Raw genomic sequence first — 13548 nt, forward strand, 5'->3', positions numbered from 1 at the left:
CTCTGCCCTCGTCCAGCCGCGTGCCCTAGCCGGAAACCCACGACCACCATCTCTCTCCGGTGGCCACAGCTTTGCAATTCCTTAGACCTAACCACTGCCTACTTCTTGAAGTGGTGCCGACGCCAACTTCTTCTTCTCTGTGCCCCTGTTTCCCTTTGTGCTACACTGCCTTCCAGCGCTGGATCACAACCTCGGGTTGCTGTGAAGTGCAGACAGTGAGTAAGGTGATCAGACCCCCAAGGTGAGCCTTGATTTGGTCTTGCATGGTTGAGCATGTACACACTGTGAATTAGACGTCTGATTTGTCTAGGTGCTGATTTGAAAGGGCTGACTTGCTAGGCAACGGTTCCACCTCGCTCCGGATAGGATTATTGGCAGCAACTTCGTCTATTGTGCTGCAACGTCGAATCTCCTCCAGCTGTGATTTGAGGTGAAAATGTGTTTTATGTATGAATTGATACGTACCTAATTTGGTTATAGGATGATACATTGATAGCGGATCCTTGTTGTAGATTGAGTTGGTTTTTAAATGAATCTAATGGAACGATTAGGGTTAAGACCATTAACCTTAGTCAATGGTTAGATTTAATTTTAGGTAGGCAATTGGTTATGTTAATTAGGGTTTTCCCTGATTTAGTTCGTGGATTTTATTAAGCTATTTAAATTCATTTGAATTGTAGCTAAATAAAATATATCTATATGTTCGACACAGGACTTTGATTCAGGACGGTATCTCGACGAGTGTCTTGATTTCTGGATTGGACCTTTCTTTTATCGGAGGCGGGTACTTTTGACTTATTGTCTTTGATATGCTTAGTAATGAAATTAACATGTTGCATTAATTGTGTTTCTTATTTGTTTCGGTTAATCACTGCCCAATACATGTTACCTGTTTGATTGGTTGTTTGTTTGCATCTCGTATTGATCTTGTACTTGATTTTTCATGCTCATGGGTAGTGATATAACCATGTTTCACATGTTCAGGACCTATGTTTGATACCTTATTGATCAGTATATCTTGATATGATTTATTCACTATGGTGCCCATTGTTATATGTCCAGAGGTTGGTTTAGTATATTACCATGCTTAGTGACATGCACCATTTGCATGATCGCATGCTGTGCTATAGATTGCTCCATTATTGTTGAGCACATTGCCAGTTTCATCACTGTTCGGTGCTCCGTTGTGACGCTCAGGGGTAGCTTGACACAGTGTGGTAGCACGTCAGTTTGACTCTTCCGGTGCTCCGTTGGTCCGCTCATGGGTAGTGTGACGCAGCGTGTATCACGTTAGAGATCCCTCCCCGTCATAGCGTACCGGGAGATGAGAGCATTGCGCTCCCCCATTTATGATTTGGGGTAGGAGTACGTGTGTACTCCGACAGCATCCCGTCCTCTCGGTCACTCATCTGGAGTAGTGATGCAGAGTGCACGGTTGTCACAGCTCTACCCACTCGGTCCCACTTTTGTTATGAGTTGGCTGACTGGCGTCAGGGGTGACCATGACATTGGCATCATATGCATGATGCATTTATTGTTTGTGATTGTGTTTGCTGCATTTATATGCTGCATATTGTTTGGATACCTATGTTTGACATGCATATACCTTTCGGACTGTTTGTCCTTATACCGGGTCCTGGTTAGTACAGATTCTCTCCTGTTTACTTCGGTTTGCATTTATCTTTATTTTTATCAGGAGACTGTACGCATGATTAGTGCTAGGTGTTATTTCTTTATTTTGCATATCAATTGTACTTGCTGAGTGTTGGTCTCACCCCGCCTCTATTGTTGATATTTTCAGGTTGATGCTGTCAGGAGAGAGTTCCAGTGGCTGGTCCCTGCAGACCTCGAGGATATGATTGGTTTTTTTTTGGTTTCTTTTCTGTTCTAGACTGTTTTGAACTTGTTATGTTTTGGATTATTTTACTTATGGACATTGTATGGATTTTATTATGTCGATGGATTTGGATTTGGATTTATTCTACTACATGCCTGCCTGGACGGCAGAAGAGGAGAGTTCATCGGATTTGAGTTTTACGAGTGTAGTGGAGTAGGGTTGACTTCGAGTCAGGGTATTATCTTTCTGTTTACTTGTTATATAAACTGCGTGGAATGTGTGGTTGTATTTTTATTGTTTTTATTATTCCAGCCGCCTATGGCTGAGGTATGTGAGGATGTAGAAAAGTTTCAGATTGTCCACTGTACAGGGGAGATGCTGCAGAAATTTTCTCGGACAGGGACTCCTCTAGGGCGTGACAAACTAATTGGATAGAGGTCGCGCATATACATACTACCACACTATCATAAATTAAAACGTCCAATCTCCCAATCACGGAGATGGTATACCAATGCCCCTCCAAAGTACAGTGAAGATCATTACGCTAAATCATAGGCCTTCTGATCACCCATAGACCTGTCCAATTGTAGCAAGTCACCCATAGACCCATCCCAGTATGGAGCAAAGTTCATTAGCAACTTTCTCACTTTCCTTCTTACTATATTAGCAATGTGGGACTAACTAAAATCTAAAACTTTATCACCAACAAGCAAGTTTAGGATTTCATTAACCCAACTAATTGGATCAATGATTCTTAAATAATCTATTGAATAAACCTAGATCTTACCCTGACTTTTAAAGAGATGTAAAAGTATAAGCATATATAGGGTTGGTCCTTATTGACTAATTTGAGATATTGATGGTATTCATGAACTCGTTGTATGATTGCACCAACCCATCACCCATGAGTGAGTGTATATGTTTTATAACCTAATTAACTAATTATATAGTTTTAAATTAACTTCTTTCAAGAAATATAGTCGTATTTTTGGATTTCTTATATTATATTAATTTTTTGAAAAGTAAGAATGTATGTAAAATGATTAAATAAAACCAATCATCTAATATCTAAAAAATAATTATTATTGATAAAATTAAGATTAAAATAAACAAAACAATTTAATTTAATAATTAAGAAGGGCTAAACTTGAGATTTGGAAAATCTTTATAATGCAAATATAAAACATTTGTGCTTGTTAATATTAAAAATAAGCGGTGAAAACATAAAACAATAAACACAAAAATATTTTCATGGTAAAAACGCTAATGTTTCTATGGACTTACAAGGTAAGTCAACCTCGGAAAACCACTAAACCTTCTCCTTTATGAAACTTTTTAAAGGCAACTAGGCAAGAAATCTTTTACAAAAGCCTATGAAATCATAAGTGTGAGAAAAACTTTTGTAACAAGTTTATAGCTTAAAGTTAGAGACCTTAAGTCAAAATGAATAAGTATTCTCAATTTAAATTTGAATTGAGAATTTAGTTGACTAGCCGATTGACTCATCTTTTGATAGCTGACTGAAAACTCTTTTAGTTGATTTAACTCGAAAAAGAACCTTTTTTTAATTTCAAGCAGAGCATCCTATTATCACCTACCTCACTCAAGCTTCTCTATCTGTTAAGATCTTTGTGGATCTCTCTTTTATCTATACATGTTAAACCTCACTATCAATTACTTAATTAACTTTTGACCTACTTAAACTTCTCTATTTGTAAACTTTTCTTTATCTTGATTTATTTGGACTTCTTTAACTAGTCAAAATTTTGCACCTCAACAGAGAAACCTCAATCAAATAAAATATTAAATGAAAACCACTTGATCAACTCAACTAGTTGAATATAATTGCACCAAAACATCACCCAGGAGTGTATATGGTTTCAAATTTACATAAAACATGATTAAATAAGATTAGATCATGCAAAATATAAATTAATAATAATAATAATATTAGAATTACAAATTTATTTTTTGATTTAGGCAGGGCCGCGTGAACGCGTACCCCACTACCACAAATTATGACGTCCACTCTCCCAACTTGGGGAGATGGTAGACCAATGCCCCTCCAAAGTGCAATGGAGGTCATTGGGCTAGGTCATATGCCTTCTTGATCGCCCATAAACCTCGTTCAGGTAAGTATGGAGTAAAGGTTCATGTCCACATGCTTTAATAACAACTTTCACATTTTACTTCTTGTTATTTTAACGATATGGGACTAATTATAATCTAAAACTTCATTATGTTAGGATTAGAAAGGAAACTTAGATGTTTTGAAAATATTTCTGTTGCAAATATGAAAGTTCAAACATTTTTACTTTGTTAAGATTAAGAATAAGAAGCGAAAATAAAAAACACAAAATATTTTATCATGCATCAAAATCCTAATGTTTTTATTTTTCAACAAGGTGAACCCTTCTTAGAAAAGTCATTATACCTTTTTCATTATAGAAATTTTTAGAGAGAGAGAGAAATCTTTTAAAAAGCTTTCGTAACAAATATGCATGGAGCTTGAAGCTAAACACCTAAGCTCAAAATTAAAAAATAATAAAATAATAAAATAAATATAAATTTTGTGGTGAAATGAGGAACATAAACACATTTTTTAGGGGAGTTCTTTTTTTTTTTGAGCTTCCCTTACTTTTTATTAGGATTAGAGAGCTGTTTTGAAAATATTTCCAATGCAAATATGAAAGTTAAAACATTTCTATTTTGTTAAGATTAAGAATAGGTAATGAAAATAAAAAACATAAATAATAAATATAAAATATTTTATCATGCATGGATCAAAATCCTAATATTTTTTATTTCTCAATCAATCCTCGAAAAGTCATTATAACTTTTTCATTATAGAACTTTTTAGAGATAAAAAAATCCTTTTAAAAATCTTTCATAACAAATATGGAGCTTGAAGTTAAAAACCTCAAACTCAAAATGCAAAATGCAAAATAATTATTTTGTTTTAGGAGAATTCTTATTTTTCAAACTTTCCTTACTTTTTTTATAGGCCTCTAAATAGTCATGAATAAATTCCAACAAAAATCTTACATTAATGTTAGTCAAGTTATTTTAATTGTCAATCACCTAAAATGTTGATCATGGGATCCTTATCTGCTAACTATAGTATCTAGTTAACTCATTGATAATTCAATCAATAGGAATGGATTCCGTTAAGGTATGTGTGGACCTCTCTTTTGTGTTTAACTTCTCAACCTTCATCTGCCTACTTAACTTGACAAACCCCATCAACAAATACAACATTAAATCAAAACCACCCATTGAACTCAAACACTTAGAAGTATTATTTCAACAACACTATTAACCTAATTAACTAATTGGATAGAGGTCGCGTGTATACATACTACCACACTATCATAAATTATAACGTCCAATCTCCCAATCACGGAGATGGTAGGCCAATGCCACTCCAAAGTACAATGAAGATCATTTTGCTAAATCATAGGCCTTCTTGATCAACCATAGACCTATCCAATTCTAGCATGTCACCCATAGACCCGTCCAAGTATGGAGCAAAGTTCATTAGCAACTTTCACACTTTCCTTCTTGCTATATTAGCAATGTGGGACTAACTAAAATCTAAAACTTTATCACCGACAAGCAAGTTTAGGATTTCATTAACCCAACTAATTGGATCAATGATTCTTAAACAATCTATTGAATAAACCTAGATCTTACCATGACTTTTAAAGAGATGTAAAAGTATAAGCAAATATAGGGTTGGTCCTTATTGACTAATTTGAGATATTGATGGTATTCGTAAACTCGTTGTATAATTGCATTAACCCATCACCCATGAGTGATTGTATATGTTTTTATTAACCTAATTAATTAATTATATAGTTTTAAATTAACTTCTTTCAAGAAATATAGTTGTATTTTTGGATTTCTTAGATTATATTAATTTGTTTAAAATATAAAAATGTATGTAAAATTATTAAATAAAATGAATCATCTAATATATAAAAAATAATTATTATTAATAAAATTAAGATAAAAATAAACAAAACAATTTAATTTAATAATTAAGAAGGGCTAAACTTGAGGTTTGGAAAATCTTTTTAATGCAAATATAAAACATTTCTGCTTGTTAATATTAAAAATAAGCTACGAAAACATAAAACAATAAACACAAAAATATTATCATCATTCAACACGCTAATGTTTCTATGGACTTTCAAGGTAAGTCATCCTCGGAAAACCACTAAACCTTCTCCTTTATGAAACTGTTTAAAGGCAACTAGGCAAGAAATTTTTCACAAAAGCCTATGAAATAATAAGTGTGAGAAAAACTATTGTAACAAGTTTAGAGCTTAAAGTTAGAGACCTTAAGTCAAAATGAATAATTATTGTCAATTTCAATTTGAACTGAGAATCTAGTTGACTAGCCGATTGACTCATCCTTTGACAGCTGACTGAAAACTCTTTTAGTTGATTTAACTCGAAAAAGAACCTTTTTTTAATTTCAAGCAGAGCATCCTATTATCACCTACCTCACTCAAGCTTCTCTATCTGCTAAGATCTTATTGGATCTCTCTTTTATCTATACATGTTAAACTTCACTATGATTCTCAATCAAATAAAATATTAAATGAAAACCACTTGATAAAACATGATTAAAATTAAATAAGATTAGATCATGATTAAATAAAGCATAAATTAATAAGGAGTGTATATGGTTTCAAATTTATATAAAACATGATTAAATAAGATTAGATCATGCAAAAGATAAATTAATAATAATAATAATATTAAAATTACAAATTTATTTTGAGATTTAGGTAGGGTCATGCGTACCCCACTACCAAAAATTATGACGTCCACTCTCCCAACTTGGGGAGATGGTAGACCAATGCCCCTCCAAAGTGCAATGTAGGTCATTGGGCTAAGTCATAGGCCTTCTTGATGGCCCATAAACCTCGTCCAGGTAAGTATGGAGCAAAGGTTCATGTCCGCTTGCTTTAATAGCAGCTTTCACATTTTACTTCTTGTTATTTTAACGATATGGGACTAATTATAATCTAAAACTTCATTATGTTAGGATTAGAGAGACAACTTAGATGTTTCGAAAATATTTCCGTTGCAAATATGAAAGTTCAAACATTTTTATTTTGTTAAGATTAAGAATAAGACGCGAAAATAAAAAAATACAAATATTTTATTATGTATCAAAATCCTATTGTTTTTATTTTTCAACAAGGTAAATCAATCTTAGAAAAGTCATTATACCTTTTTCCTTATAGAAATTTTGAGAGAGAGAGAGAAATCTTTTAAAAATCTTTCGTAACAAATATGCATGGAGCTTGAAGCTAAACACCTAAGCTCAAAATTAAAAAATAATAAAATAAATATAAATTTTGTGGTGAAATGAGGAACATAAATACCTTTTTTAGGGGAGTTCTTTTTTTTTTTGAGCTTCCCTTACTTTTTTTTAGGATTAGAGAGGTGTTTTGAAAATATTTCCAATGTAAATATGAAAGTTAAAAGATTTCTATTTTGTTAAGATTAGGAATAAGTAGTGAAAATAAAAAACATAAATAATAAATATAAAATATTTTATCATGGATCAAAATCCTAATGTTTTTATTTCTCAATCAATCCTAGAAAAGTAATTATAACTTTTTCATTATAGAACTTTTGAGAGATAAAAAACCATTTTAAAAGATTTCGTAACAAATATGGAGCTTGAAGTTAAAACCCTCAAACTCAAAATGAAAAATGAAAAATAAATTTTGTTGTGGAATGGGGAACATAAACATTTTTTTTTGTTTTTGGAGAATTCTTATTTTTCAAGCTTTCTGTATTTTTTTTATAGGCCTCTAAATGGTCATGAATAAATTCCAACAACAATCTAACATTAATGTTAGTCAAGTTATTTGAATTGTCAATCAATTAAAATTTTGATCGTGGGATCCTTATCTGCTAACTATAGTATTTAGTTAACTCATTGACAATTCAATCAACAGGTATGGATTCCGTTTGTAACACCCATAAATTTCCTCTATTCTAAAAGAGCAAAAAAAAAAAAGAAATAGAAGCGAAAAGAAAATAAAAATATACTCATAAATGGCCCGAGCTAGGATTTGAACCCGAGAACTCTTAGTTGAGTTGGGTTTAAGTAGCCATTAGGTGGAGGTAAAGCTTTACATGAGCCATATGAAACAATTCCTTATATGTGGATTATGTATGAAGAGATGCTCCAACCTCCACTTAGTATAAAGGGGTTGGATGAGATCAAAACCTAATTTTCCGCCTCCTTTTTCCTCTCTAGCCGAATCCTCTTCTCCCTCCCTTCAAGTTTCGGCCAGGGAAACCTAGGGCTCCAAGTCTTAAAGCTTTCAAAGGAGGGAATCTAAGGGGAGGGTTTCTCCCAAGGAGGTAGGACACAAAAGGAGGGTGACTCAGAGATTAAGGCATAAGAGGGAGGATTTTGGATTCTTCCTTGCACCTTATAATCGTAAGATCTTGCGAAAAGAAGTAAGTATCTCTCACCTGCAGTATGAGTAGCTTCATTAATACATGTTATGATATGTTTTAAGCATGTTGCCTGTTAAAGGAGATAGATGTTATGATATGTAGGATGCCCTCTACAGTTTTGGGATTAAGAGCATGCTTAGATCATCTTGGTTTGCTTCCCATTAAGTTTTGGGACTAAGAAGTATAATCAAGTGCCTAAAGTGCTTCCCTATAAGTACAGGGGAATTAAGCGCACATAAGGTGTTTGGTTAAATATCAAGTAAGTGTAAGTACAAGAAATTAATAGTTAAAAGGAAGTATTTTACTTTAGAAAGGCATGTACTGGACACAAGGTCCTTGGGTGGGCTCCTAGATCGCCCCTAGGCTCCTAGACCGCCTAGTAGTACCTTAATGGGTTCGGGATTAGCTACCTCGGATCTTATTAAGGATGCGCGCAAAATGGAACAATGTCGGGCCCAAGCAAGTGATTATTATTTTCACTATTATGTAATATAAAGTTTAAACTTCATGGGTTGTCTTAGTGGAAGCTTTCTAAGTTGAGGATTTGGGTAAGGTAGTGTAGTAGTGACAACCTCAACAATATGCCAAGATAACTGTTTTATTTCGTTACTAGCATGGTTTTTGTTTTGATGGTCTGCATGATAAACTAGTATGAAAATACATGTCATGTGCATATTTCCGAAGTCCGGTTTTTGTATAAACTACTGGCAAAAGCATGGTTACAATGTTGCATTTTTCTTCAAGCAGTTTATGTAACGCCCAAAAATTATCAAAATAATTATTAGAAATATTCTAGTATTTTTCTGGAATTTTAGAATATTTTTATGGAATTTTTAGATTAGCAGAAGTAGCAAAAATAAATAGAGAACAAAAATAGCATACGCGCGAATTGAACCCGAGACCTATTGGGTCCTACGACTTATAGTGAACTCCAGTAACCAAGTGAACCCAGCAGGGCCGTGCTGAAAGAAAAGGGAGGCAATTAAATTTATATTAGAGTTGGACGAAATTACCCACTTAATATAAATAGGGAATTAATAAGTGAAGAGTTATTTTAACGTAACTTTTCTCACCCTCACCCTAACCTCACGCCGCCCCCTCCCTCCTCTTTCTCTCTCGGCACACCAAGCCCCCAAGGGCTAGGGTTTCATCCCAAAGGCTCTAGGAGCATCTTCCGGCGACGACTCCGACACGAGGGCGCTCCCCTCCGCGAGAGGAACGCATAGACGCGAGAAGATCGTCGAAAGGATCATCTTCTCCGGAAACCTAGCGATTAGAATCATAAGAAACTTCAAGCAAGAGCTAAGAAACCCCTCACCTGCAGTATAAGTAGCTTTCGTATGAATTTTAAGCTTCGGTTTAGTAGTATGTAGACTTTCGGCACAAAGGATGCGAACTAGCACATACCAAGTGTTCGAATAAATTGTTAGCGCAGTCAAAATGCAACTTAGGCATTTTATTAGCTTAGATAAATGCAATACAAGCATTTTCATAGTTTATTTAGTCTTGCTATAGCTCTTATAGGACTAGATGTCCAATGGGTGGGCTCCCACAGTCACCTCTAGGTTCAGACAACCTAGCTCTAGGTTCAGATAACCTGGAAAGAGCAAGACAAGTAATAATTAGCTATGTTCAGTATTTTATTTTCTCAGTGGCACTGTACTGGATTAGATATCCATTGGGTTAGGCTCCCATAGTCGTCCTTAGGTTCAGCTAACCTAGTAACCCTACTAGATTTAGAATTTGCAACCCCGGGTTTAGTTAGGGATGCACGCATAGCAAGTACAGTTGCCGGACCCAAACAGCAACATGATTATGTATTTTAATCTATTATGAATATAGTTTTCTGTAACGACCTGCCTCCTACTAGCTAGGCTGAGAGGCCGATCGCTATAGTTATGCTGTGCTGGACTATTAATGCGGAATGAAAACTGGCTAATTTAAAATTTTACTGAACTAAATGCTGTAAAGTAAGATAGTCTATGCCTCTCGGATGTCCTGCTAGCTGTAATCAGGCACTTCAATCGATCCATAGATCGATTGGGCTGTCGGATTGATCCCGTGATCGATCCAGCTTGTTACTGGCACGGAACAACTCTCTGGATCGATCGGCAGACCGATCCATATGCTCCCTCGCCTCTGTATGCGGTTGGATTGTTCTACCGACCGATCCAGGAGTACCCTGATCGGTCGGCTTGACCGATCCAGTAGCTCACTGATCGGTCGGCTGACTGATCAGTGAGCGTTGGTGCTCTATGTTCGCACAATGGATCGGTCGGCTGACCGATCCATAACAGAGGCTAACTCTCTGTTCGCGCATGGATCGGTTAGCTGACCGATCCAGCGGCATAACCCACTCCCTGATCGGTCCGCAGACCGATCAGAGTTCTGATTTCAGCCTGAAACTCTGATTTCAGCACTTTGGCGTGCCAAAATCTCACATATGAGTTATACACTACGTGAGAAATATTCTAATAACATAAAACTAGTATTCTAAACTTAACATGACACATAGTTCACTGGTTCATAGCATTACACAACTAAACGTGCATGAAAGTAAAACACTAAAGAGTTTTACGGTTTAAACATGCTAAGTCCCCTAAGAATCTTTTATTCCAGTTCCTGCCACACACACCATCTCTGCATTGGCCTCTAGCTTCCTTTGCTAGTCCATTTTCCTTTTACCTGTATCTGCAGTATAAGGAAAATAGTATCTGTAAGCTAAAAAGCTTAGTAAGAAACCATTTACCTCACTAAAACATGCATACGATGCAAATATGATTTTAAATCATGCTGTTTGAAAGGATATGCTGAGTATACTGAATAAACTAAACATGGCATGGCATATAAGCATACAATCATGGCATGACAACTAATCATATGATTCAATAAAGATAACTGAACTGAACATATAATAAGCTAAACTGTAGCTAAACTGATACTGAATTCCAACTCAACTAACATAACTAATTTGAGCTTTGAAAACTAATTCATAATAAGTGAAAATACATAATCATGCTGTTTGGGCCCGGCGACTGTACTTGATGTGCGCGCATCCCTAACTAGACCCGGGTTTGCTAGTCCCGAATTTAGTAGGGTTAACTAGGTTATCTAAACCACCTAGGGACGACTGTGGGAGTCCAACCCAATGGATATCTGATCCAGTACAGTGCCACTGAAAATAAAATACTGAAATAGCTAATACTATTTTACTGAATCTAGGTTATCTGAACCTAGAACTAGGTTGTCTGAACCTAGAGGCGACTGTGGGAGCTCACCCATTTGGACATCTAGTCTCGTAAAAGCTGGAATAAAACTGATCATGCTAATTAACATGTTCTATGTCATTTAACTAAATGCCCACTGTATCATAAGGCTGTGCTAGGCATTTTGTCGAGCATTTGGCGCTCTCTAACTCTCCTCTCAATCAGGGAGACCACCTCTAGGCACCCAGCAGCGTCTAAACCCCTATCTACAGAGGATACACGTGCTCGGCCCATCTAGAGATGCTCACTAATCCCTAAATCGGTGAGAAGAGTTAAAATATACCCTATATGCTGACAAAATTCAATAAACTAATCTAATGCATAAAAGAAAACACGCGAGAGCTACTTATACTGCAGGTGAGGGGTTTCTTACCTTGTGTCCTAGATTTCTTACAAATCTAATCGTTAGAAGTTCCGGTGGAGACGACTTCTCGACGATTCGCTCGCGTCCACGTGCTCTACTCGCGGAGGGGAACGTCCTTGTGATGAAATCGTCGTCGGAAGACGTCCTTGGGGCCCTAGGGAGAGAACCCTAGGTCTCCTTGTGGTTGGCGCCGAGAGAGGGAGGAGAGGGAGAGGTGTTCGGCGTGAGGGTTTGGAGGGGAAGAGGTTGCCGAACCAAATTAAAAACAAACCAAACCCCAATTTAAATTTCCTATTTATACTAAGTAATTAACTCGGCCAAACCAATTATAAATATAATTGATTCCCTTTCCTTTCAGCACGGCCCTGCTGGGTTCACAGGCTACTAAGGCTAACTAAAGGTTCAGCGGACCCGAGGGGTCCCGGGTTCGATTCCCGCTTAAGCCTTTTTAATCTTCTAATTATTTTTGCTACTTCCGCTACTCGGAAAATTCCGGAAAAATATCTAATAATTCCAGAAAAATCATAGAATATTTATAAAATAGTTTTAAGAATTTTCAGGCGTTACAATCCCCCATACCTTATAAAAAGTTCGTCCTCAAACTTAGAATAATTCTGGGTACTTCTGTCTCCCAAGTTGCCTCTTCTGCTGTGTGACTGTGCCAAATGACTTTGACTAATGGTACTTCCTTGTTTCGCAATTTCTTAACTGCTCGGTCTATTATCTGAATAGGCCGACTATCATAGCTGAGGTCTTCGCGGATCTGTACCGACTGGGGCTCAATCACCTGGGTGGCATCTGGGGTATGCTTCTTCAGCATAAAGACATGAAATACGTTGTGGACAGCTGACATTTCCTGGGGTAGCTCTAGCTCATATGCTACCTTGCCCACTCTTCTGCTGATAAGGTATAGTCCCACATATCTGGGACTAAGTTTGCCCTTCTTCCCAAAATGCATCACTCCCTTCATGGGAGCTACTCGGAGGAACACTGTATCCCAGACTGAAAACTCTAAGGGTCTGTGTAAAATACCGGAAATAGGCGAATATTAATAAGAGAATTTTCCAAAATTTTTAGAAATTTTCGGGAATTTTTCGGAGCTCGTATGGACGAGTTAACGGGGATGAAAACGGGGTCCGGAAAAGCCTGTTTAGGCTACCCTGTTTTAATGAGGAAAAGTTTAAATTTTTCCTTTTCCTTTTCTTTTTCTTTTTTCTTCTTTTTCTCCGGTTTTCTCCGACGCTGAACCCGCGTGCCGACTTCTTCCTCTTCGCGCGCCCGACGCCTCCGAGCCCTAACCGCTCGAGGCGATTCTTCATCCCCTCTCCTCTCCCGAGCCGATCTTCACTTCTTCCCTCTTCTCATCTTTCTCTCCTTCTCTGCCGAGCCGGTCGAGCCACCACCCGATTCTCCTCCTCTTTCGAGCGTCGGCAGCCGACCTTCCCCACTGCTCTCAGCCGACACCGTCCAGCAACGCCAGTGTCGATTGGGTTGTGCCCTAGCACCGTGGCCGGCTACCCCTCCGACGAGACACCGCCGACCTCCCTCCTGCCCTAGCCTCTGCCCCGATTTCTTTCTTCCCGCACGAA

At 36.9% G+C, this 13548-nt stretch overlaps 4 non-coding genes across 4 annotated transcripts; all 4 read right to left on the bottom strand.

The window, feature by feature from the left end:
• Positions 1 to 2270: 2270 nt before the first annotated feature.
• Positions 2271 to 2425, bottom strand: LOC122018152. Its single transcript, XR_006121616.1, has one exon. It is a non-coding gene; the product is annotated as a U1 spliceosomal RNA (small nuclear RNA).
• A 1392-nt stretch (positions 2426 to 3817) lies between these two features.
• LOC122018127 lies at positions 3818 to 3977 on the bottom strand. Its single transcript, XR_006121596.1, has one exon. It is a non-coding gene; the product is annotated as a U1 spliceosomal RNA (small nuclear RNA).
• A 1198-nt stretch (positions 3978 to 5175) lies between these two features.
• Positions 5176 to 5331, bottom strand: LOC122018147. Its single transcript, XR_006121612.1, has one exon. It is a non-coding gene; the product is annotated as a U1 spliceosomal RNA (small nuclear RNA).
• A 1302-nt stretch (positions 5332 to 6633) lies between these two features.
• On the bottom strand, positions 6634 to 6787 carry LOC122018130. The gene has a single exon (XR_006121599.1). It is a non-coding gene; the product is annotated as a U1 spliceosomal RNA (small nuclear RNA).
• Positions 6788 to 13548: the final 6761 nt, after the last annotated feature.

The sequence above is a fragment of the Zingiber officinale genome, chromosome 8B (genome assembly GCF_018446385.1).
Source record: "Zingiber officinale cultivar Zhangliang chromosome 8B, Zo_v1.1, whole genome shotgun sequence".
Taxonomy (NCBI): domain Eukaryota; kingdom Viridiplantae; phylum Streptophyta; class Magnoliopsida; order Zingiberales; family Zingiberaceae; genus Zingiber; species Zingiber officinale.